Here is a 26,695-nt window from a genome sequence, read left to right on the forward strand (position 1 = left end):
GGCAAGTTTTTCCCCTATTCTACTTTCAGAATAGTGATATTTCTTCAGATTCTTATCATGCTTACACTTTTTTGATTCTCTTGTTCATATTTCATTTCGATTCTTAATTTCTCCTGTTTATTTGAATTCATTGTTCATATTCCTATTGATACTCACAAATAATGATATATTCTGGTGATTAGAATATATCAAAGCATACCCATTATTCCGGTTGCTACTCCATGGACTGGACAGTGATACTTTTGGGGAATAAGTTTACTTAATCCTAAGGACCAGAATATAACCGGATCCTTGAGATTCGCTGTAGTGCTTGGGTTCCCGACGGGATCTATATAGTGGGATATAGATCGGCACTATATCCTGGTTGATTTGCAGGGTATAGATGCGAACTTGTGTCCAGTTTAGTTCGTTTGTATTCGCCAACAGTGGCCTTCTTTCTATTCTCGCGGGGTTATACCTTTGCAGATATACCCAGGTTACCGTTTCACTTAAACTGCTTAAACACTGTTTATATTTTGTGGACTTGTTGAGCAATTTTTGGCTCACCCATTTTTATTGTTATTCACCTTATTGTTTTCAGTTGAGAAGAAATATGAAACCCATCAGGACTCGAGTGGTAAAGAAGTGGGTCAAGTCTCGGGATCCTCTCATACCCAAGGTGTTGATCCCAATCCAGGAAGAAAGCTTTGAGTTGCCGGAACAGGTGGAGTGTAGATAGTTAGTGTGTGCGTTTGAATAAAAGATGAACTTAGTTTAAAACTGGCTAGACCCGGTTCGTAATAAAGAGAGTTTGTAAGATTTTGAATTTGGTTTGTAATGAAGTAGTTAGTGATTCTTGTTTTTATACTTCAACCTAAAAAGATTCTAGTTAGTGTTAAAGGGGTTTAGATTCATTTCTTTATTATTTGTTATTTAGATTGTACAGGTTTGGTAATTAGCTAGTAACCCCCAGGCTTATACCCAAGTCTAGAGGGCATTACAGGTTTGGCATCAGAGCTGTAGGTTTGGTCCCTGAAAACAAGAACATTAGGGTTAAGATAAGATAAGAAGATCACATAGGATAGGAATAGTCAAATATGAAGAGTAGTGTTAGGATTTAGATAAAATTAGGATAGAAAGGTATTAGTTCTAGGAATAATTTAGTGACCTTTCTTCTTTCTTCGGTATATTATCAGATGGCCTCGTCAGGTTATTCGGCTTCTTCTGAGAGGACAGTCACCGGGTCAGTCGCACCAATTGTGCCACCAGTATCTAAGTATATGTTTCCTCCTCTTCCACCTCCTCCACCATTGCCACAAGAGCCAGTACCTCCAGTACAGGGGATAGTCCATGAACTTATAGAGATGTTTGATCCATTGGAGTTCTTTGAGCCTATGATTCTACTACCGGTAGAGCATCAGTTTATACCGGGGATTGAGCCGGAGGTTCCACCACCACCAGTGTTGCCTCCTATACTAGTACATGCCCCAGAGCCAGAAATATTTCAGATGATCCCAGTTGAGGGGATGGGCGAGCATGATACGGATTTATAGTTTGGGTTACCACAGCAGGGTGCAGGGATACCGAGGGTTCCCTCACAGGAGTCAGTGGGTCAGGTTGAACAGCCACATATGGTACCATACCAGGAGTACAGGGTTATGAGAGATGATGTTGAGTATTGGAGAGCCTAGTGCAGGAAGATTATGCATTTATTTGATCAGAGAGACCGAGGACCATTAGCTGCCTTACAGCCCAATTATATGATGAAGCAGAGGTTACAGTCTGCTTTGATGAGTGCTATCTGGGAATTGGATGATCTGACACATGAGGGGTCGCCTTCTTTTGCGGAGATTTACAGGACATTTCGTTTGGCGCAGATTTTGGTTCAGATACTTAGAGATGAGCTGAGGCGTATTCCGCCGGGGTTCTGAGATGTTGACTTCAGAGGACAGATGTATATAGATGCAGCTTAGTATGACATAGTGAGTAGTGTGTATGTGTGTAGCAGTAGTTTGACTTGTAGTAGTTAGTTTGACTTATAGCCGCATCCATGACCAGCAGAGCGAGACTTTCTGTGCCAAGAACTTACACCTGAGGCTGGTGTCATATATATATAATAAACTTTTTCAAATTTCTTTTATTTAAATTTCAGTATTTACAGTTTTACCGCATTTACCTTTACTTTATTGTTTACAGTTTTTCGTACTTTAAATTCTGTCAAATAAAAGAAGAAGAAAAGAACAAACATTTCATTTAAACTGTTTGCATTTTCTGTTTTATATTAACATACACTGTTTACACTTCCTGTTTTTTATTTATTATTAAGCAAACTGTTTTTCTTTTTCCGAACCATTATATAAATTTTGGATAAATTGTTTTCTTACCTACTATCAATTATTTATTAAACTGTTAAAGAGACATCGCTTGTTTTATTATCAGCAAATGGCACCCAAGAGAAAGACTAAGACTGAGACTTCTAACAGCAATTCCGAAGAATAAACCAATGAGACCATGAACCAAATATTCCATCTGATGCAACAACAGATGGTAATGATGCAATAATAGACGCAATAACAGCAGTAGCAGATTCAACAGCAAATGCTACAACAGCCACCTCGTCCTGAGCCCTAGATACCACTAGCTATACCTATTGTTACTTTCAAACAGTTTCAGTCGGTTAAACCTCCAGAGTATGATGGGTCAGTGGATCCTATTAAGGCTACCACTTGGTTGAAAGAAATAGAGAAATCATCTGCACTAGTAAAGATAGGTGAAGACCAGAAGACTGACTTTGCTAGTTATTTGTTAAAAGGAGAAGTAAATTATTGGTGGGAATCTAAAAAGGCTTTAGAGGGTGAAGAGGTTATTGCATGTGATAGGTTTAAAGAGCTGTTCTTAGAGAACCATTTTCCTCGCTATGTGAGAAATCGAATGCAGATTAAGTTTTTGGAACTGAAGCAGGGAAGTATGTCCGTGACAGAGTATGAAGACAAATTTACTGAATTGGCTAGGTTCGTTCTAGAACAAGTTGATACTAAAGAAAAATGAGTCCAAAGGTGTCAAGAAGGGTTACGACCGTGGATTCGTGGGCAAGTTGCAGTTTTTGAGTTAACAACGTATACCGCCGTAGTCCAGAAAGCCTTGATCATTGAAGGGGAAATCGAAAGATCTCAAAAAGATAGAGGACATGGAAGTTTCCAAGATCGCCCCAGCAGGAAGCTGGGATTTCAAGCCCGGACAAATTTGAATTTTAAAAGAATATGACAAGGTATCCAGAAGATAGGTAATCATTTCCAAGCCTCCAGGGAATTGTCAGAGTCCCAGTGCCATACTGCAGAACTTGTGCACGAAAGCACACCGACGTATGTATCAAAGCGGATGTGACATGTTACAAATACAAGCAAAAAGAGCACTATTCTAACGAATGTCCAGCAGGAAAAATAGCAGAAATTACTTGCTTCCAGTGTGGAAAGAATGGGCATATCACTAGGAATTGTAAAGGACCAGCCATGGCAGCTAGTATTCTGAAAGTGTTGGCATTACCTCCTCTATCGACGCCTAATCAACCCAGAGCCAGAACTTTTAACATGACAATAAAAGAAGCAGTGCAGAGTCCTAGTGTAATTGCAGGTACACTTTTGGTGAATTCCGTAGATTCAAAAGTATTAATTAATTCTGGAGTTACTCGTTCATTTATTTCTGAAGAATTCCTTGATAAGTTACATTGTGAAATTGAATAGTTGGGCGATACGTTAATTATAAAATTAGCGAATGACGACCAAATTCCAGTAGATCGATTATGTTCTGCGTGCGATATAGAAATAGCCGGACATCATTTCTCTGTAGACTTGATTCCTTTTAAGTTATGAGGGTTTGACGTCATTTTGGGAATGGATTGGTTAGCTTGTCATAATGCTCAGATCGATTGCGTGAACAAGAAAATCAAATTGCGAACTGCGGAAAATGCAACGGTAATGTTCAAGGTTGAAAAACAGCGAAAGAAATTTCTGACTGTGATGCAAACCAAATGATTGTTTCGACAGAGATTTTAGATGTACATAACTTACGTGTTAGATACTGAGAAAGGAAGTTCCAAAATAAATGATATTCCAGTTGTATGTGAATTTCTGGACGTCTTTCCTGATGAGCTTCCAGGTTTACCTCCAGATCGAGAAATTGAATTCACGATTGATTTACCACCAGTTACGGAACCAGTTTTGAAAGCTCCATAACGAATGACTCCAATAAAAATGAAAGAATTATCAACGCAATTACAAGATCTTTTAGACCGAGGCATCATCAGACCCAGTGTATCCCCGTGGGGTGCACCGGTATTATTCGTGAAAAGGAAAGATGGCAGCATGCGATTATGCATTAATTATCGGGAATTGAATAAGCTGACTATTAAGAATAAGTATCTGTTACCGATAATCGACGATTTGTTCGATCAGCTAAAAGGAGCCGCATGGTTTTCGAAGATAGATTTGTGATCGGGCTATCATCAATTAAAGATTAAAGTTGAAGATATTCCCAAGACCGCATTTCGTACTAGATATGGACATTATGAGTTTATTGTAATGGAATTTGGTTTAACCAATGCGCCAGCAACATTCATGGATCTGATGAACAAGGTATTCAAAAGGTACTTGGATAAATTCATAATTTTATTTATTGATGACATCTTGCTTTACTCAAAGACTAAAGAAGAGCATGCCGAGCACTTAAGGATTTCTTTGGAAATTCTGAGGAAAGAGCAACCGTACGCGAAATTCTCAAAATGTGAATTCTGGTTGAAGGAAGTACAATTTCTAGGGCACATCATCAGTAGAGAAGGCATTCAAGTCGATCCAGCGAAAATTGAAGCTGTGTTGAGTTGGGAAAGGCCAAAGACACCAACAGATGTTCAAAGTTTCTTGGGTTTGGCAGGATACTATAGAAAATTTGTCAAAGATTTTGCGAAAATAGCAACGCCGTTGACCAAGTTAACTCAAAAAAGTGAAAAGTTCGTGTGGGATAACAAATGTGAAGAAAGTTTCCAAAAGCTGAAGAATCGATCAGTAACCGCACCGATACTCGTATTACCAGACGAGCATGGAAATTTTATCATTTACAGCGATGCTTCATATCGCGGATTAGGATATGTACTGATACAGCACGATAATGTCATTGCATATGCTTCGAGACAACTAAACCTCATGAACAAAGATATTCTACGCATGATCTGGAATTAGCAGCGATCATATTTGCATTGAAACTGTGGAGACACTATCTCTACGGTAAAAAATGTGAAATCTACACGAATCATAAAAGTCTGAAGTACATCTTTACGCAGAAAGAACTGAACATGAGACAACGCCGATGGCTGAAATTAATTAAAGATTACGATGTTACGATTAGTTATCATCCAGGGAAAACAAATGTTGTGGCAGATGCGCTAAGCCGGAAAGAAAGGTTGAATTTGTTAACTTCATGCGAAGAATTAGCCAAGGAATTTGACAAGTTGGAAATCGAAATTCGTGTTCCCAATAAATCTATAGAAGCTATCTACACTATGACTTTTCAACCAGAATTATTAGAAAAATTCAACGATGTCAAGAAGAAGTGATGAGTCAAGATGACGACTTAACATGAGAAGAAATTACAACTCAGATGGACAACAAAGGAATCCTACGCTTTACATCAAGAATCTGGATCCCTAACGTGCCATAACTGAAAGAAGAAATATTGCGAGATGGGCACAGTTCAAAATATTCCATTCATCCAGGAAGTACAAAAATGTATTGCGATCTGAAGGAAAACTTTTGGTGGCCGAATATGAAAAAGGAAATAGCAGAATGGGTAAGTAAATTTTATACATGCCAGCGAGTTAAAGCGGAACATCAACGTCCGAGCGGATTACTGCAACCATTGGATATTCCAGAATGGAAATGGGAACATCTAGCGATGGATTTTGTGGTAGGACTTCCAAGGGCTAAAACAAATCATGATGCGATATGGGTAATCATTGACAGATTAACAAAGTCGGCACATTTTCTACCAATCAATGAAAGATTTTCACTCGACAAGCTAGTGCACTTGTATCTTAAGGAAATTGTGATGTGACATGGAGTTCCCTGATTTAATTCAAGATTTTGGAGACAATTTCAAGAATGCCTTGGAACTAAATTAAACATAAGTACCGCTTATCATCCGCAAACTGATGGGCAAAGTAAAGAACTATCCTAACAATTGAAGACATGCTACGAGTTTGGGCGATTGACTTCGAAGGCATTTGGGATGAGCATTTACCTTTGGTTGAAATTTCTTACAACAACAGCTATCATGCAAGCATTGGAATGCCACCGTACGAAGCGTTATATGGAAGAAAATACAGATCACCACTATGTTGGGACGAAGTTGTAGAACGCAAGGTTCTGGGTCCATAATTAATTCAACAGACTAAAGAAAAAATAAAACTTATTCAGAAATGATTGGATGCAAAACAAAATAGACAACGCAAATATGCAGATCAAGCAAGGAAGAATATGGACTACTAGGAAGGAGAGCACGTGTTACTCAAAATATCTCCATGGAATGGATTAACCAGATTTGGCAACAAGGGTAAATTGAAGCCACGATACGTCAGACCGTTTGAAATTTTGAAGAAAGTGGGAAAAGTTGCTTACGAGTTAGCCTTACCGCCTCATATGCAACATATTCATAATGTGTTTCACGTGTCGATGCTTAAGCGATATAATCTTGATTTTAGGCATGTAATAGAGTATGAACCGGTAGATATCCAACATGATTTGTCTTTTATAGAACAACAGATAAGAATTTTAGATCGGCGAGAGAAAGTGTTGAGAAATAAGTCTGTGTCTTTAGTGCGAGTATTGTGGAGAAACCCTATGGTTGAAGAATCAACCTGGGAACTTGAGAGTGAAATGTTAGAGAAATATCCTCATTTATTTTCATAGTAAGATTCTGAGGACAGAATCCTATTAAGGGGGGAAGGATGTAACGTCTGGGAAATTTACGTCTGTATTATATCATATTTATAATAAATTATGTGTATTAATGTGTCATTTATGTGGAGTTAACTGTCAAACCTTAATTGCTATGTGTTACGTGCATTCTCTGTTGTCCAGGTATTGTTAAGATATTTTTCAGATATTTTATTTTGCATTCATAGCTTTCATTTCAAATATTTTACGACCCAAATTATGATTTTAAAGCAGGTATTTCAAATAAAACAATGGGCCTTATTTTTCATCAAACGGCTTTTACCATCGCATTATTCTGAACATCTAGGTATTTTAGAAATTTTCCCGTTTTGCGAAAAATGACTTTTCCAGGCCCCATTGGGAGTTAAAAACCCCACAAAAATCACATTTTTATTTTTATAAAATTATAGGTCTTTTATTTATACCATTTCTTTGTCTTTTTGCATTATTCACAATTTTTGGAAAATTTTGGCATATATATTGCATATATAAAATATTTATAAATTAAATTTTAATACTAAAAAATTATAAAATAGGGGCTTATTAATTTTAAAATATGTAGAATTAGGGCCTTAATTTTATCTAGGAGTATTAATTTTACTATTATAAATAGCCTAATTTTTATTTAATTAATTATAATTAATCATTAAAAATCATAAATTAATTAAAATTCTCTGCAAACCGGGTCAAGAAGAACCAAGTCGGGTTGAAGAATCAATCTGTGATTTCGAGCATATTACAGCACCAAATCCATTGATTTAAGTACTGAAATTGAAGGTCTTGATCTGTTCTTTCCATTTCTGGTATCAATTTCATGTTTTAATTCGTTATTTTTGATTTTCGATTTCTAGGGTTTATGTTCGAATTATAACTTTTTGATTCTAGGGTTATTATGATGTTTTAATGATTGATATAGCTTCCTGTTGGTATTTGCAATCGATTCATTGTGTTTAATTGAACAAACGATTCCTGGATAGTGATTCACGATTATTAGGTTTTATGCTTAATTTTCAAAACATAGCTTCATGATTTTGGTGAATATTTGGTTCCTGATATGTTAGGGCTTTGATTATACGTGTTCTTATCTTTGATTTGCACTATAAATCATCGAGTTTCATGTACAAATGAACGATTTTGTATTTTCGGCCGGAGTTGATGTCGGTTTGATCGAAGTTGAAGATTACGGGATGTTTTTGGTATGTTTTTGTCGGAGATGAGTTGTTGCAGTCATGTGGAATTGAAACCGAGTAAAAACCACACCAAACAGTGTTGTATTTGGCCTGAAATTGGCTCGCAGGAATCTGCTCCGGTGGTCGGTTTCTGGAAAAATTCGGTCATGTTCTTCATGACCCGGATTGTAACCCGGTTAACCCGTATGGTTAACCCGATTTTGATCTGAAATTGTCAGGGATTGGTTTCTGACAATTGTTTTTGGAAATTAATTTTACTTTTTATTTTTATAATTTTAAAAATCAGTTTTATTTATTTTATAAATTGATTAATTAATTATTTAATTAATTAACTTATATTATAAATAATTCTGAAATATTTTTTAAAAATCAGATTTAATTATTTTTTTAATTATTTATTATTTTTTAATTATTTAAAAATGATTTATTATTTTGATAATTAATCAAATAATTTTCAATAATTCATAATAAATTCATTTTAATTCCAAAAATTATAGAAAAATCATTTTTAATTCTGATTTTTATTAAATAATTATTTAAAAATTATTTTAGGATTAAAAAATTAGAAATAATTATTTATATTGAATAATAAATTGAATTATCCGTGTTTAATTGATATAATTAGACAGTTAGTCCGATTCGAGCGAAACGAAAGCCCTTTGACTCAGAAAAATGAATTCTTTTCATTTAAAATAATATTAAAGCCTAATTATTTCTAGAAATTAGTTGACTTTGTTACTTGTTTGATTATCAGTTGAATCGCGTACCGAGACGAGTCTGAAAAATTCTGAAAAATAGGAAACGAGTAAGATATTGATAAGTTGAGCAATCAGCGATTCGATTTTGATTCTAAAAATTATTTTTAACTATAAAAATGATTATGTGCTTATGTGCTTATGTGTATTATGTGGTTAATCGAGTCTTACTTGCTAATATGTAATATACGAATCAATCATAAGTGCATGGGTAGACAATAGGAACAATGTGAAGTCGGTTCAAGACGTAATTGAAGTATGAAATGACTAAACCAGTCTATTTCTCTAGCAGAAGCTAAGCCAGTAAGGCAGGTTGAGTTGGTGATAGACGAAGGTGCTATATTTGCAGTGAGTCACGCAGAAGGCAAGTTTTTCCCCTATCCTACTTTCACAATAGTGATATTTCTTCAGAATCTTATCACGCTTGCACTCTTTTGATTCTCTTGTTCATATTTCATTTTGATTCTTGATTTTTCATGTTCATTTGAATTGATTGTTCATATTCCTATTGATACTCACAAATATTGATATATTCTGGTGATTATAATATATCAAAGCGTACCGATTGTTCCGGTTGCTACTCCATGGACTTGATAGTGATACTTTTGGAGATTAAGTTTACTTAATCCTAAGGACCAGAACATAACCGGATCCTTGAGATGGATCGTAGTGTCTGGGTGCCCGACGAGATCTATAAATGGGATATAGATCTGCACTGTATCCTGGCTGATCAGCAGGGTATGGATGCGAACTTATGTCCACTTTAGTTCGTTTGTACTCGCCAGCAGTGGCCTTCTTTCTACTCTCGGTTATATCTTTGCAGATATACCCAGGGTACCGTTTCACTTAAACTGCTTAAACACTGTTTTTATTTTATAGACTTGTTGAGCAATTTTTGGATCACCCCTTTTTGTTGTTATTCACCTTATTGTTTTCAGTTAAGAAGAAATATGAAACCCATCAGGACTCGAGTGGTAAAGAAGCGGGTCAAGACTCCGGATCCTCTCATATCCAAGGTGTTGATCCAATCCAGGAAGAAAGCTATGAGTTTCTCGAACATGTGGAGTGTAGATAGTTAGTGTGTGCGTTTGTTTAAAAGATGAACTTAGTTTGAAACTGGTTAGACAATGGTTCGTAATAAAAAGAGTTTGTAAGATTTTGAATTTGGCTTGTAATAAAGTAGATAGTTGTTCTTGTTTTCATACTTCAACCTAAAACGATCCTGGTTAGTGTTAAAGGGGTTTAGATTCATTTCTTTATTATTTTTTATTCAGATTGTACAGGTTTGGTAATTAGCTAGTAACCCCCAGACTTATACCCGGGTCTGCAGGGCGTTACATATACAATGTACCGAAGCTTCTTATGGCCCCTAATTGCAAGTCTGGATTTTCATCTAAAATTTTCACAATTGTCCCCATTGGTAGTGTAAGAAAACTAAACAATGTGTCGATGAAATCACTTTCTTCTTCAGCAAAGACTACCTTTTCTTTCTCGATGTCTACCAGTAATTTAACTTTGAACTTGACTTCTTCAGGTGTATCCATTATATCCTTGTTAATTACTTGTGGTTCATGCATGACACTGTTCTGGAGTTAAAATCAACATTTCATACATGCATTCAGGAGTTATTACTTTTTATTATAAGATTCACTTTATACAGAGAATAAATGTTATTTGGATTAATCAAGAAATTAAAAGAAAAAATGAAGTTTGTTATTTCATTTTTATCAACAATTCATTTCCACCATTTCGACACACAATTAACTAATCAAGTGTATCTTTTCAACCATCTCAACTAGGAACCACAAAAAGCATAGAAATGGAAATGCACAAAAGAATGAACAGAGTACTGACTAGTTCAAAATGGCTCCACACTTATTCAGGCTTATCCAGCTCTTTCACAGATTCACCTATTCAAATCAAAGCAGACAGTCCATCAAAAATGATCACTATTGTGTCAGGCTTATTGTGTACATGATACATAAAGCATTAGAAAAACTGAACAATCCATTATATACAACTTTGTAACTCAATGTTGTATCTTACCCTGCAAAATGATCATATGTCCTCTTCCAAATTTACTCTATCTTTTTTATACAGAAACTGTTTTTCATCGTAAATACAGACAAGACCCCTTACCTCCTGAAATCAGAGAACTGCTTCTTTTGGGGATGATTGCGCTCATTGGCCAACCCTTTTTCATCGACTTCTTCATTCTAACAAACTACATGTTTTATAACAAAATCTTCATATAAATAACCAGGCCTTGCGGAATTTAAACTATACAAGATATAGACTAAAACATCACAAGCACTAGGAAAGTTATTAGAACATCTCAAGCACTATACATGGTGCAAATAATCATCAGACAAACAACTACTTACATTATGATTATGCATCTGGAGTCAGAACCTGTCGATTAAATGTGATTTACCTTAGTTCACGTGATTTGCAGGCTATTGCGTGAACCCGTAGGGTTTACCCAGTGGGCACCCGAAGGGTAGCGACTGTGGATTACCTACGATAAAAAATATTCATGTAATTTTAATATAATTGTAGTATATTTATAAAATATAAACTTTAACCGCACAAAGACAGATTATAAAATTTCATAATTTTATACAATAGCTGACCTAACCCTAACTCAATCCAAACAATTCAAACTGAACTTTAATCTAGTTAAAAATGAATAAAACTGAATTAATGAGTTTGGTCAGTATTTGTATGTAACCCGCCCATTCCAATGCGACCCGTTCCTCTACTTGTAATAATATGATTTGAATTGAATCTTTCTATTCAACCGCCCATAACATGATTAACACTTAACATCATTGTGGTAGATGAATGAAACTTTCTACTTTTGAAAACTGCATCTAAATGCAACTGTACATAGCCAAACTTTTATTTAGTTAAGGTGGCATACAAACTTAATTTAACTAATATTATATACACTTTTGACATATTCATGTTGGAACTTGATCAAAAGGACTCTTTGTGAATATAATATGTATCATAGTAAGAACTTGTACTGAAAAAGATCCACCAAACCTGCTTTCTTTTATCTTAACATTGTTGTACACACATATACTAAATTTTTATATTCTGAACGACCCAACCGAACTCAAATTCTAACGGACCCAACCCGATAGAATTTAATCTGAGCTTTGATTGGGTTAAAAATTATTAAAACCGAATTAAACGGGTTGACTTAGGGCTTTACAATTAATCCGCCCAACTCGACCCACAAGCACCCCTAATAGTCATTCTTTGAGTTATCTCACTTGGTTTAACTATGTATAAGACATCGGTTAGTTCCCCTGGGGTAATTTTATATGCATCTTTAATGACCGTTTGATAAATATTGATATTCTTTTCAAAATTTATCACTTGACCCTCGTATATTTCTTGTAACATCGGGTCGGAGTGAACTCAAGTACACTGTTATATATATCAAGTTCATCGTACATTGGTCTAAGAGAAGTATTATACATACTTGGAGATCTGAATTTTTAACTCATTTTAACTCAATTTACTGCAATTTTTGTTATTTTTTTGAATATTTGTGTATTTTATTTAATTATTTCATAAATTTATAAACAAATGCCATTATCTTTGAATTGACTGTAATATACAGACGCACACATTACTTTAAGTATAAAAAATAACTAAAAAATAATGTATATGAAGAAAAAAAATTATTGATTGTCCACGTATTTAGAATTTGATTTAGCAAATTGATTGATATAACTTTGCGTTTCAGTTTAATGTATCATATAAAAATCTGTTATGAAAGACGCACATTTTTTTCATTCCAATTTTACAAGTTTTTTCTTATTTAAATTTATAAAAAGACAGTAAAATGTTAAATTGATGATAATTTCTTTTGTGTTTGCGATATCTTATGTTTCAGAATCTCAATCTAGTTATTCACATTTAGGGTCAATATGGTGAATATGGAGAAGTGTGAATGTTTTTTTAAAAGAGTCGTTGAATTAGTGAGAGTGAAATAAATACCAAAATCAATAAATAATGACATGTCATTTTAGCGAGTGTGCATTATGAGAAAATTTAATAAGAAATAGATTGGACGAACATACCGTAATCGGACTGTACATTTTTTGTCATATAATTTACTAATATATTTAATCAATGGTCATAAATTATAAACTATTTATTTGCACTTTTCAATATTTGTTTGTTAATTGTTTGTAGAAATTTTTGATACTATTTCTATCCGGTAAAAAATTCAAAATTTTCAGGTTATTAGTTATTAATACCTTAAATAAAAATCACACTTTATGTTATTAGATAATATTTATCAAGTATACAAGGCATCACATACTATTCGGCTAGTACGAGAAATTATAAAATAATGCTCAAATTCAGTTTACATTATAATACCCGAGACTACATTATATTTGAATCAAATTATATTAGATTCAAATATAGACATTACAAATTAAAACAACCTCATTCTTGATTATGAATTTGTTCGATTTCACCCCACTTTACACCCCCTATCAGTAATATGACTAATTTAAATAAAGTACATATAATAATGTTATAATAAATAAAAATATATTTACCATTATTTAATCAAATACAATTTAAGGGTTATAAAATTCATAAAAGATGATTGAATTTATAATTGTATATAAAACTATAAAAATTGAAAAAACGAAATTATATAAAAATATAATCAACATTTTATTTGCTCAAAGTTAAAATAATATAAGAAATTATGAGAGAAAGAGAATGTGCTTTATTTAATGAAAGAATGCCCAAAATACACTATTTACCAGCTCCAGCTACCCAAAATGCTGAATGGCCGTACGTTCCGCCTAAAATGCCAACTGAATACGCATTCTACACTTGCGTATTCAACTTTTATAAAAAACAAAGAACACGCATTTTGAGTATGCGCATTCCTTTGTTAATTTTAAAAATTAACTACCACCAAATTTGAAGACGGATTCCCAGAACGTGTATCCTTTGTTAATTTTAAAAATTTTGTACACGTATCTTCCAAATACGTATTCAATGGGTATTTTGGGCGGAACATCCCGCCAATTAGCATTTTGGGCATTTCTCTTCAAATGGTGGGTATTTTATTTTTTTATCGTAGATAACCCGTAGCCGATACCCTTTGGATATTTTAGTTTTTCACCCTTATTTAATAAGAATGTTGAAATAAACTCAAAGATCTTTGTATCATAATGGTTATTAGATCATTGTAGGATGCTAGGTGTTCGATTCTTAATATTCACACAATTTTTTTTATTTTAGCACAAATATATCAGAATGTCATTTTTGTAAATTTTTTGTATATAAGGGTAAAATGGTAATTTCACGCATATTTTATTGGCTCAATTTGCCCATAGTCCCCTTTTAATATATATAAGAAGAAGACTATAATAACTAAAATAAAAAAGTAGGGTGACATCATTAAATAATAAATCAGTATTTTATTCACTCAAAAATTAAATTTATAAAAAGATAATTTGATAAAAAGAGAGAATATGGGTTATCTAATACAAATTTTAAAATGAACTAAAAATGTTGTGTAGCATATATGGTAGAGATATAAAATTGATAAGTAGTAGGTATGAGGTTTGATCCCTAGTGAATACACTAATTTTATTTATTTTTAACTAAAATTGTGTAATGATAGCATTTTAATAATTTTTAACATAAAAGGGACAAAATCGTAATTTCACCGCCATTAAAATGGTTGAATTTGCCCCATTCTAATCATGTCTATCTTGATTATACAAACCGGTCTTTCTAAACTGGAGTTAATCAAGAATACGTGTATATACAATATGAATGTATGATTCATATAAAAAAATTATATATGAATTTGACATTAAATTTTAAAATTAGCTCACAAATAAACATATCAGTCAATATGAGACTGGACTAATAATAACTTGGTAACATTTAAATCATTCATGCAACCTATAATGAACTACTCCAGCCCTATTTCTTCAATTAGTAATAAATTTGCGGGATAAAATGACTTTAAAATCATAAGAAATACACTTAAAAATACCATGCAAATTAATATATAAATTTTTTGTATAAGAATATTTAAAATATACTAACCTAAAGTACCAATTATTTTGAATATTACATTTTTTTTGAATTTAATTTGAAGTAAAAATTTTAAGTTATAAAACTAATTTATTTGAAATTTTAATAATATGATTTAATTATACTTATAAATATACACATAGGTGTATAAGTTAGTTATACTCCAATTTTAAAAAATAATATAATTATTGAAATTTATATTTTTATTGATATTTATAGGTGTGTTTATGAAAGATTATTATATTTAATTAAGAGATACATTTTAGCTGCGATCAATAGTATACAAATGATAAAATTATATGTGTCAATGGCAAAAAAATTGAAATTACACCTAGAGGGGGTGAATAGATGATTATGGCTAACTAAGATTACTTTTAAATTTTACCCGATAATAGGTTACTGAGATTTTACCAACAGAACTAAAATATGACAATGATAGTAAGCTGAGATGACTAAATGCAATGCAAAAAATAATGTGTAGAAAAGTAAATAGAACACACAAGAATTTTAGCCAGATTCGACCCCTAAGCCCCTATGGTCTACTACCCGGTCCCTTACCAACTTGGTAAGAGAATATATTATTGATCAATGAAAGTTACAACTACAAGATACAACAATATATCTCCCTTTATCCCAGCTGCTGATAATGGCTTGCTGAAACCCTGTTTAAGAACCTGCTCTCTAAGTACTATACGACCCTGTAGTACAAACTCCTCTAGCAAGTACCACTAAACCCTTGTTTCCCTTAGCCAACTTATCCAGCAACTAATCAATACAATTTGAACAATACAAATCAATGATAAAGATTACAACTCAAACTATAAACTCTCTCTAAGATAAAAACACGTGTATATATATTTAGGAGCTCGAGAGTATTTTGAAATCAATAAAGATGAGGAGTTGTATGTGTTCTTGCTTGCAAATTCGTCAGTCATAAAACTGCATGAAACCACATATATAACCACACATTAACGTTTGAAACATTCTCAACAAATTACAACGGCTAGAATCCAATTCTACCGTTTAAGATCGTTGGGATGGTTTCCAACGTTCATGTGTACGTTAGAATTGAAGAGAAAGAAAGATGTCCAACGTTCATGTGTACGTTAGATAGAAGAGAAAGAAAGAGTTTGAAAGAGAAACAAACTCCTATTCTTTAGGAAATCAATTTGAATAAGTAAAAACATTTTATAAAAGAGCTCTCTATATATCATGCACATATATTATATTAGAGAAGTCCTTACAACTGATATATATATGGAGATTCTATAAAAACTCCATGAAATTCGACTTCCTCATTGAATCTGGGCTGTGCATCTTGGCTTGCTGTTATTCTGACAAAGTTGATCATAGCTTGCTGAAATAGATTACTGTCTAATGATAGCTTGTTATCATGATACTTAAACAACACTGATATTAAACTGTTATATCCTGCACACATTCTCAAATAACAACATGATGGCTTGCTGTGTTGTGATCATCAAAATTAAGGAGTTTCAATCTCCCCCTTTTTGATGATTACACACATTTATGAGAATTATAAAACTCCCCCTAAATCTATGCTTATCTCAAAGTTGAATAACCTGTTACTGCAATTAAAATATAAATGACACACATCCAATCATAACTAACAAACCAGCATAAATCACCAAGTCTTAAAAACCAAAAGCATGTTAAGTCTTAAATAACAGCCAACATAAACCAAGTAGCATCAAAACCAAGTAGCAGATTAAGCATAAGCCAACAGATAGTCTTAAACATAAGTCAACAGAAGAGAAGTCTTAATAACCAAACATAAATAAACATAAGCATAAGTCTCCTAAATTTCTCCCCCTTAAAGCATCAAAATGATCTAGGTTTAGGGCTAATCATAATTATAAGATAAAACATCAAAACACACAAATAAGTAAGCAGCAATAAATAGATAATGACATATCATAATAAAAAATTAAATTAACAAAAAAAATGTCATTTAAATAACCAATCATAGTAAGCTAACATGAAAAATGATAGTAAGCCAACATTACCAAATTTCCAATGATAGCTTGCCATTATACACTGCACATGCCAAGTTCCCTTCGAATGGTAGGAAATCTTGCTTCGCCAAGGGGTTTTGTAAAAATATCTGCCAATTGATATTCAGTAGTTACAAAAACTAATTCAATTTTACCTTTGGCAGCATTATCTCTCAAGAAATGATGACGAACATCAATATGCTTTGTTCTTGAGTGATTCACCGGATTCTTTGATATGTTAATGGTGCTAGTGTTGTCACAATAAATTGGAACTTTGCCACACTTGATTCCAAAATCTCGTAGAGTCTGAATCATCCATAAAATTTGAGAGCAACAGCTACCAGCTGCCAAATACTCACCTTCTGCTGTGGATAATGCAACTGAAATTTGTTTCTTACTTTGCCAAGATACAAGACTTTGTCCTAAGTATGTACAAACCCCACTCGTGCTCTTTCTATCAGTTTGACAACCTGCATAGTCAGCATCACTATACCCCACAAGATCAAATGTGCATGTAATAGGATAAAATAACCCAAGATTAATAGTCCCACTTAAATATCGAAATATTCTTTTAACTACATTTAAGTGTGATTCCTTAGGTTTTTCTTGAAAACGAGCACATACACAAACACTATACATAATATCTGGTCGAGAAGCAGTAAGATATAAAAGACTACCAATCATACCTTTATACTTCTTGATATCAACATCTTTACCTTTCTCATCCGATGTCAGCTTGCTGTTTTGATTCATTGGAGCAGATTTTGACTTGACATTGTCAAAACCAAACCTGGTCAGCAAATTCTTGACATATTTTGATTGATGCACATAAATTCCATCTTTAGATTGTTTGATTTGGAGCCCCAAGAAATAATTGAGCTCACCCATCATGCTCATGTCAAATTCACTGCTCATACACTTAGAAAACCACTCACACATAGAATCAATAGTGGATCCAAAGATTATATCATCTACATAAATCTGGGCAATCAAAATATCATTACCATTTTGCTTAGTAAATAAATTAGGATCAATTTTACCTCAAATGAAGCCATTTTTGATCAAAAACTTACTAAGCCTCTTGTACCAAGCCCTTGGTGCTTGCTTTAAGCCATATAATGCCTTCTTGAGCTTGTAAACATAGTCCGGATGTTGTTCATGTTCAAAACCAGGGGGTTACTTGACATAAACTTCCTGTTCCAGAAATCCATTAAGAAAAGCACTTTTGACGTCCATTTGATGTAGCTTGATCTTCTTGTAGCATGCATAAGCAAGAAGCATCCTAATTGATTCCAATCTAGCTACTGGAGTATAAGTTTGATCAAAGTCAATTTCTTCTTGTTGGTTGTACCCTTGTACCACGAGCCTTGCTTTATTTCGAGTAACAGTACCAAATTCATCCACTTTATTCATGAAAATCCATTTTCTACCAATGATTGAAGCATCCTTTGGTGGCTTGACCAGTTCCCAAACATCACATCTTTCAAATTGATTGAGTTCTTCTTGCATAGCCGTGATCCAATTTTCATCTTCAAGTGCTTATTTGACATTCTTGGGTTCCTCTTGAGCTAAAAATGCAGCATAAGCACAAAAATTTGCAGTGCCTTTTCTTGTCTTGAGACCATCAGAAATATCACCAATAACCTGTTCTGGAGGGTGATTCTTCACTGTTCGTGTAGCTTTTGGCAATGAATGCTTTGCAATATCTTCATGTGAGGTCTTCCTTATCTTAGATGGAGAAGCTAAGTGTTCACCATCATAGATTGGCATTTTATCCTTTGCTCAATTTCATCTAGGACCATCAAGAGTCATCTTTGCCATCTTTACAATTGCATCATCAACTGGAGTAGAAGTTTCTGCTTGCTGATTTCCTGAGGTAGTTTCAATTTCAGCTTGCTGTTTTCCAGAATCAGTCGCTATTTCAGCTTGCTGTTTTGGAGTAGCCTTCTCTGTTTCAGCTTAATGTTGTCCAGCTTGACCTGCATCATCTTCCCCGTCTCTTGGAAGATCATTGTTAGGTTCTTGAAAAGTAACATCTAGAGATTCCTCAATAATATGCTTAGACAAATTATAAACTCTATAGGTTTTACTATTCATAGAATAACCAAGAAAAATAGCTTCATAAGATTTAGCATCGAATTTACCATCATTACCAATTGTCTTGAGCACAAAACACTTTGAGCCAAAGATTCTGAAGTAACTGATGTTGGGCCTCTTTTTCTTGAGCAATTCATATGGAGTCTTGTCCAAAATAGGTCTTATCAATACTCTATTTAGAACATAGTATGCTGTGTTGACTGCTTCTGCCCAAAAACTTCTAGGTAACTTGCTTTCTTGCAACAATATCCTTGTTGTCTCTTGTAGTGACCTATTCTTGCGTTCCACCACACCATTTTGTTGTAGAGTCCTTGGAGCCGAGAATTCATGTGATATTCCTCTTTTTTCACAATAAGTAACAAAGTCTTTTTGAAATTCACCACCTCGATCACTACTTATTCCTACAAGCTTTGTATTGAGCTTATTCTCAAGTAATTTAATTAGTTTCTCAAACTCATTAAAAGCAGCATCTTTAATTCTAAGAAACAATACCCATGTAAAATGAGAATAATCATCAACAATTACAAAACCATATTGCTTACCTCCTATACTTTTATAATCTTCTGGACTAAATAAGTCTAAATGTAAAAGTTCTAAGGGTTTAGAAGTAGATACCATTTTCTTTGCTTTGTGAGTACTTCTAATTTGCTTACCTAATTGGCATGCTGAACACACCTCAGTCTTGACATACTTGATTTTAGGTAAACCTCTGACTAGCTTCTTCTTTGAAAGCTTGTTAAGCAAGTCCATGTGAGCATGACCCAATCTTCTATGCCAAACATAAGGATCAGTGTCTATTGCAGCAATACAGCAAACTGTTTTCGGCAACTCAAAGTCCAATATATATATATATATATATATATATATATTTCCTTCCCTTCTAGCAACTAGGGGGACTTTGTTAGTACCAATAGTAATAATACACTTATCAATACCAAAGTTAACAGTATGACCATCATCATATAACTGACTTATGCTAAGCAGATTATATTTAAGGCCTTTAACATATTGAACTTTATCAATTAAAATGTGTTTATTACCTATTTTACCTTTTCCAAGGATTTGAAGAGTTTTGCTATCGCCAATAGTCACTCTTCCACCCTTTTTCATCTGAAGACTCAAGAATTGTGATTTGTCTCCACTCATATGTCTAGTACATCCGCTATCTAAAATCTATTGAGTTGATTTGACTCGAGCGACAAGACACATCTACAAAACAAATAAAACAACTCAACCTTTTGGTACCCAAAGTTTGTTGGGTCCGACATGGTTAGCAGATAAAACATATAAAACATGTAAATCAGATTTCTTTATCCATTTTTGGATAAATCTAGGCGATTTAACTCTGCCAGCCTGATGATAGTAAGCTGTCTTTGTTCTTCCATTCTGCTCATAGTAAGCTGTTTTCTGTTTATTTCCTCCATGGTATGATGTCTGTCCATTCTGAACTCTGCAATGCTTTTCAAGATGCCCTTTATTTCCACATCTGTTGCATATCTTCCAAGGCATAGCATAATCATAGGGTATGCCATGTTTTCCTTCATATCTTAGAGCTTTGTCCTTCTTCTTGGCATTCATTCCAAGTCCTTCTCTGACCAATGGAATATTTGTGTTGTTCATCATTGATTTGAGACTCTTTTCTCCTTGAACAAAAGCTCACATGCCCCTTTTCAGATCCTCAACTTCCTTTGTGAGCAGATAAATCTTTTCCGCTTGCTGACTTATGATTTCAGCTTGCTGAGATGGTTCTTCTGTTTGATTTGAAAGTGTTGCATCTATTGATTCTCTGAGTTTGAACAACTCCAAACATTCATCCCTTGCTTCAATCTCCTTCTTTAACTCTGTGATCTCCATCAATTGAGTCTTGTTTCTTTTGAGGAGAATTTTGTTGAAGTTTTCCACATGACTAACTTTAGCTTGAAGATCCTTGATTTCAGCCTCTTTGTCAGCTTGTGTAGGTACCTTCTTGTCAATCCAAGTATCCATTTTGCTCATCAAATCTTGAACCATAGTCTTGAGATAATTATTCTTCTCTTTTAGCTTGCTATTTTCAGCTTTAAGAGAATAATATTCTCCCATAGATAGATTCTCACATTCCTGCATAGTTAGTGGTTCCAAAATAATATTTTCAGAAGATAAATTATATTTACAAGAGTTTACCTCACTCCGATCTTCTTCTGAATCACTTTCTAGGTAGCCACTTTCTGAATTTCCTCGAACAGAATCTTCATCAAGTCCAACTAGGGCAAGATTAATCATGTCTCCACTTGAATTATCACTGAAAACCGAGTCATCATCACTCCAAGTCATTAGAGCTTTAGCTTTCTTCTTATCCTTGAAGACAGTTTGCTGTTTTGACTTCAGTTTGTAGCAATCCCGCTTATAATGGCCTAGCTTTCCACATTCAAAGCATGTCTGATCTTTAGAATCTTTGTTGGGCTTCTTGTTGTTGGAAAATCTGCATTTATCTCTTTTCAGCCTGTTCTTCTTCTCGATCATCTTTCTAATCTTCCTGGATATTAAAGCTAATTCTTCATCTGACTCATTTTCAGATTCCAGTAAGCTGTTATCAGTGTGAAGAGCTAATTGCTTCATTTGAGCAACTGGAGCTTGCATAGAACTTGATTGGCTTTCCTTGATTTTGCTTTCAAATTGTTCCAATTCTGCAAAAACAGCCAATTGATCCATAGTATCTATAGTTGGAGAGGATTCTAGAGCTGTTACCTTTGGTTCATAGATAAATGGCACAACGCTAAGTATCTTCATGTTGATTTCCTCTTGTTGGGATATGTTTACCAAGCTGCTTTAAGGCATTCAGATTTATCTGGAATCTTGCTTGACTTTCTCGTATAGTTTCTCCATCTTGAAGCTTGAAATTTCCAAACTCATTCATTAGTTTGCTAAATTTCACCTTCCTTAAGCTCTTGGATCCTTCGTGATATAATTCCAGAGTATCCCATATCTCTTTATCTGATTTGCATGAAGAGACTTTATCATATTCACTAGGACATAACCCATTCATGAGAGAATTCCTAGCCTTTCCATTGAAGCTGTATTTGATTAGTTCAGCCTCTGTGAGATGATCAACGTCTTTCACTTTGCCTTCTTTGTCCTTGAACTCAAAATGACCCTTCTGAAAAACTCTCAAAGCTAGTGGCTCCCTGGATAGATACACTTCCATGCGACCTTTCCACCAGTTATAGTTTTCTATACCAAGCAAGAGAGGTGCTCGGTAATCTGAGGTTCCTTCGGGATATTTGTCAGCCATTTCGATCGAATACTATTCCTGTTACATAAAGATTAGTATACCAAAGCTCTGATACCAACTGAAATTACACCTAGAGGGGGGGGGTGAATAGGTGATTATGGCTAACTAGGATTACTTTTAAATTTTACCCGATAATAGCTTATTGAGATTTTACCAACATAACTAAAATCTGACAATGATAGTAAGCTGAGATGACTAAATGCAATGCAGAAAATAATGTGTAGAAAAGTAAATAGAATACACAAGAATTTTAGCCAGGTTCGACCCCTAAGCCCCTATGGTCTACGTCCTGGTCCCTTACCAACTTGGTAAGAGAATATATTATTGATCAATGAAATTTACAACTACAAGATACAACAATATATCTCCCTTTATCCCAGCTGCAGATAATGGCTTGCTGAAACCCTATTTAAGAACCTGCTCTCTAAGTACCATACTACCCTATAGTACAAACTCCTCTAGCAAGTACCACCAAACCCTTGTTTCCCTTAGCCAACTTATCCAGCAACTAATCAATACAAGTTGAACAATACAAATCAATGATAAAGATTACAACTCAAACTATAAACTCTCTCTAAGATAAAAACACGTGTATATATATTTAGAAGCTCGAGAGTATTTTGAAATCAATAAAGATCAGGAGTTGTATGTGTTCTTGCTTGCAAATTCGTCAGTCATAAAACTGCAAGAAACCACATATATAACCACACATTAACGTTTGAAACATTCTCAACAAATTACAACGGCTAGAATCCAATTCTACCGTTTAAGATCGTTGGGATGGTTTCCAACGTTCATGTGTACGTTAGATAGAAGAGAAAGAAAGATGTCCAACGAACAGAAAATATCTCTTCTATTTTGTAGAGTATAAAACGTTTTAATCAGTAGATACAAGAAAGAGTTTGAAAGAGAAACAAACTCCTATTCTTTAGGAAATCAATTTGAATAAGTAAAAAGGTTTTATAAAAGAGCTCTCTATATATCATGCACGTATATTATATTAGAGAAGTCCTTACAACTTATATATATGAAGATTCTATAAAATCTCCATGAAATTCGACTTCCTCGTTGAATCTGAACTGTGCATCTTGGCTTGCTGTTATTCTGACATAGTTGATCATAGCTTATTGAAATAGATTACTGTCTTATGATAGCTTGCTGTCATGATACTTAAACAACACTGATATTAAGCTGTTATATCCTACAAACATTCTCAAATAACAATATGATGGCTTGCTGTGTTGTGATCATCAAAACTAAGCAGTTACAAAAATATGACAAAAAAATTATGTTACCTTGAGGCCGTTAAATGAACCAAATCCAGCTAATTATACTTACTATTTTGTTAAATTTTATTTTGTTACAGTCCGGTCCAATAATATAATATTTGTAGCGAGATCAATAATATTTATTATTTTATTTTAGCCCGATTTTTCAAATCCAACTAACTATATGTAGTTTTTTTAATTTTTTATTTAGAATTGGATTAATAGTATAATTTTGTTTAGCCCGACCTGGTAAATTTTATATATTATTTTTGTTTAAACAAAAACCATTAGACATATTTTAATTGTGCTATGAATAATTATCTATTTATTAAAGTATTTTATTTTAAATATTACTATAATTGCGATCACTACACCGACTATCAACTAAACATTCATTATTTCTTTTTTAATATAATAATATAAATATATAAAACACATAAACATGTGTCATTATATTTATTAACGGTTAATCTTTTATAAAGTAACTCACGGTATCTATTTTACTAAAAGTGATGACATTATATCAATCTTAAAATATCTTTATAAATATTTAATTGTTCAAATAATATCATTTATTTTCATGCTTAAGAGTATATTTGCTATATGACTTTTTGGTTTTTGGGAGACTCTATTTCTAAAGTGCTTATTTAAAAACATAAGTTGAAATATTTTTGAAAAAGACAAATAATCCAGATTATATTAAAATTAAATTTATTAATCAAAATAATTGAAATATGTAACAAAAAGAATAAATTATTAGTCATAGCTAAACAATGAATTAGTTACAAAAAAATTATAATATATTAATTTACAATAAATAGGTCATTTATATTTATAGAAAGAATATGAATGAGTATATAAAGTTCTATGTATTTTGTGTAAAAAATATAAGAAAATGATTGTATTAATATATTATGTTTCTACATGCATGAAATAAAATATGAAAAATTAAATTGTTTAAATGTTGTACTTTACCAAAAATCAAATCTAATTAAATGTATTTGGTGTAAAATGTAATGTGTTATTTGAGATATAATATGAATGATTATTTCATGTTAAATGTAATATGTATAAAAAAAATTGGAGTACATGAATAAATTAAAATATTATATTTTGTACATGCATGACATAATGTATGTATAATTAAATTATTTATTTGTTGTAATTTTCAAAACTCAATTTGAATATATTAGGTGTAAAATGTAATAATATATTTGTGCAAACATCTCGAGTGTTTTGACGGCTAGTAAAAATATTTATTTTTTAAATTAAAGTATATAATTTATACTAAAATTTGTAAAAAAATTAAAAACAATTATTTTAACTAGGGTCAAAAGCACTTAGAACTATTTGGGCAAAAAATCAAACCAGAAATATATAAAAATTGATAGAGACACAAATATATAAAAACTGAGGGAGTATAACAAAACTAAGACTAGAAATGATAACGAAACTAGGTGCTGAATCTAAAAGACTCATGAGGCGTATACTTCGAATTAATTTATTAGAGTGTGATTGGTCTTCCTGTTTAAATCCAAATTACTCTTTGTAGTCTACTGTCTAATAATAGGAGTCCATTGCAGATTTACAGTGCCAACAGTTGAAGAGAAATTAGAAAGTAATGGCAGAAAAAAAAGAGACTGAAATCCCGTTGAAAGTAGTGATAGATAGAGAGAACAAGAAGTTGGTTTTCGCTGAAGCAAGTAGTACCTTCGTCGATACTGTGTTTAGCTTCCTCACGTTGCCGATGGGGACGATAGTTAGACTCCTTGCTAAGCATTCTGATTCTTCAAACTTGCCTGGTAATATTGGGGCCTTCAACAATTTATATGCAAGTGTTGCGAAACTAAACTCCATGTATTTTAACGAAAAGAGATGCAAAGCTATGTTACTCAATACAAGGAATTCAGCAGAACAGGATTGTCAAAATCTTAAGATTAACATTGATGATGCAGAGCCCATTAAGTACTTCATTTGTGAGGGTAAATGCTTTGAAAAATATACAATCAGAAACATGCCTGCTTACATCAGCACGGACAGTACTGTAAAATGCAAAACTTGCAGAGAGTTACTAAAAGAGGAAATAGATTGGAAATGCAAAATTCGCGGAGTGTTTCTAATAAGGGAAGTAGATTTTAATGTAGTCACAAGCCAGGCTAATGAAGGTGTTTTTGTTAACAAGTGTTCATCTTTTCTTATCAGTGATGATCTGCATGTGATTCCTAACAATTCAACGTCAATACTTAAAATGCTAGAGAGTAGAGGAATTGAAGATTTTGCAGCTCTTGAAGAGAATACAATCAAACTTGGCTCTGATGAGGTATCACAAAATATTAAATTTGGCTTTACTTCTTCTGCAGTTCTTTTTTTTTGCCAAGCGTAGTCTTCTGCAGTATAATCAAACAATTTCCTTCTAACATTTTTTTTGTTATTTTTTATTTTTACTCCATCTGTCATGTACAGTTTATTCATCTGCTTGAGCTCGCGTTCTCTTCAAAAACTCCTTTGTTGTTGAAAACGTAGATGGGCTTTACACAAAAAATATTTCAATAATATTTTTACACCAGCACAATAATAACAGATTACTTTTATTTCTTAATAATAGAAATACAACTTATACATATATATAAGTGTTTACACACACTGCAATCTTTTTCTTCTCACAAGAGCTTCAGCTCTTTTCTTTCTCTCTGTGAACCTCACTATTGGTGTTGTATACAAGAATGCCGGAATGCCTTATTTATAGGCTCTGAGATGATGACCTAATTGCTTAAGTAATATTGTTGCTGACCTAATTGCTTACATAGACATACATTTAATACAAGCATATCAAATTTCAATATCTAGGTTCCTGCATCTGTGTTTTGTGCAATCTTCAAGCCTACCTTATTTGCAGGGCTTCATTTAAGATCTTACAGATGACAAGCAGCTTCCATCCTTCTAGACAATATGAATAGTTTGACATCTTGCTGGACTCTTCCTCATTCAACTCTTATCCTGAAAATATATAGTTGTGCTGCTGCAATTACATTTCACGTACTCTTCCT

The sequence above is a fragment of the Apium graveolens genome, chromosome 10, assembly GCF_009905375.1.
Source record: "Apium graveolens cultivar Ventura chromosome 10, ASM990537v1, whole genome shotgun sequence".
In the NCBI taxonomy this organism is placed as follows: Eukaryota; Viridiplantae; Streptophyta; class Magnoliopsida; order Apiales; family Apiaceae; genus Apium; species Apium graveolens.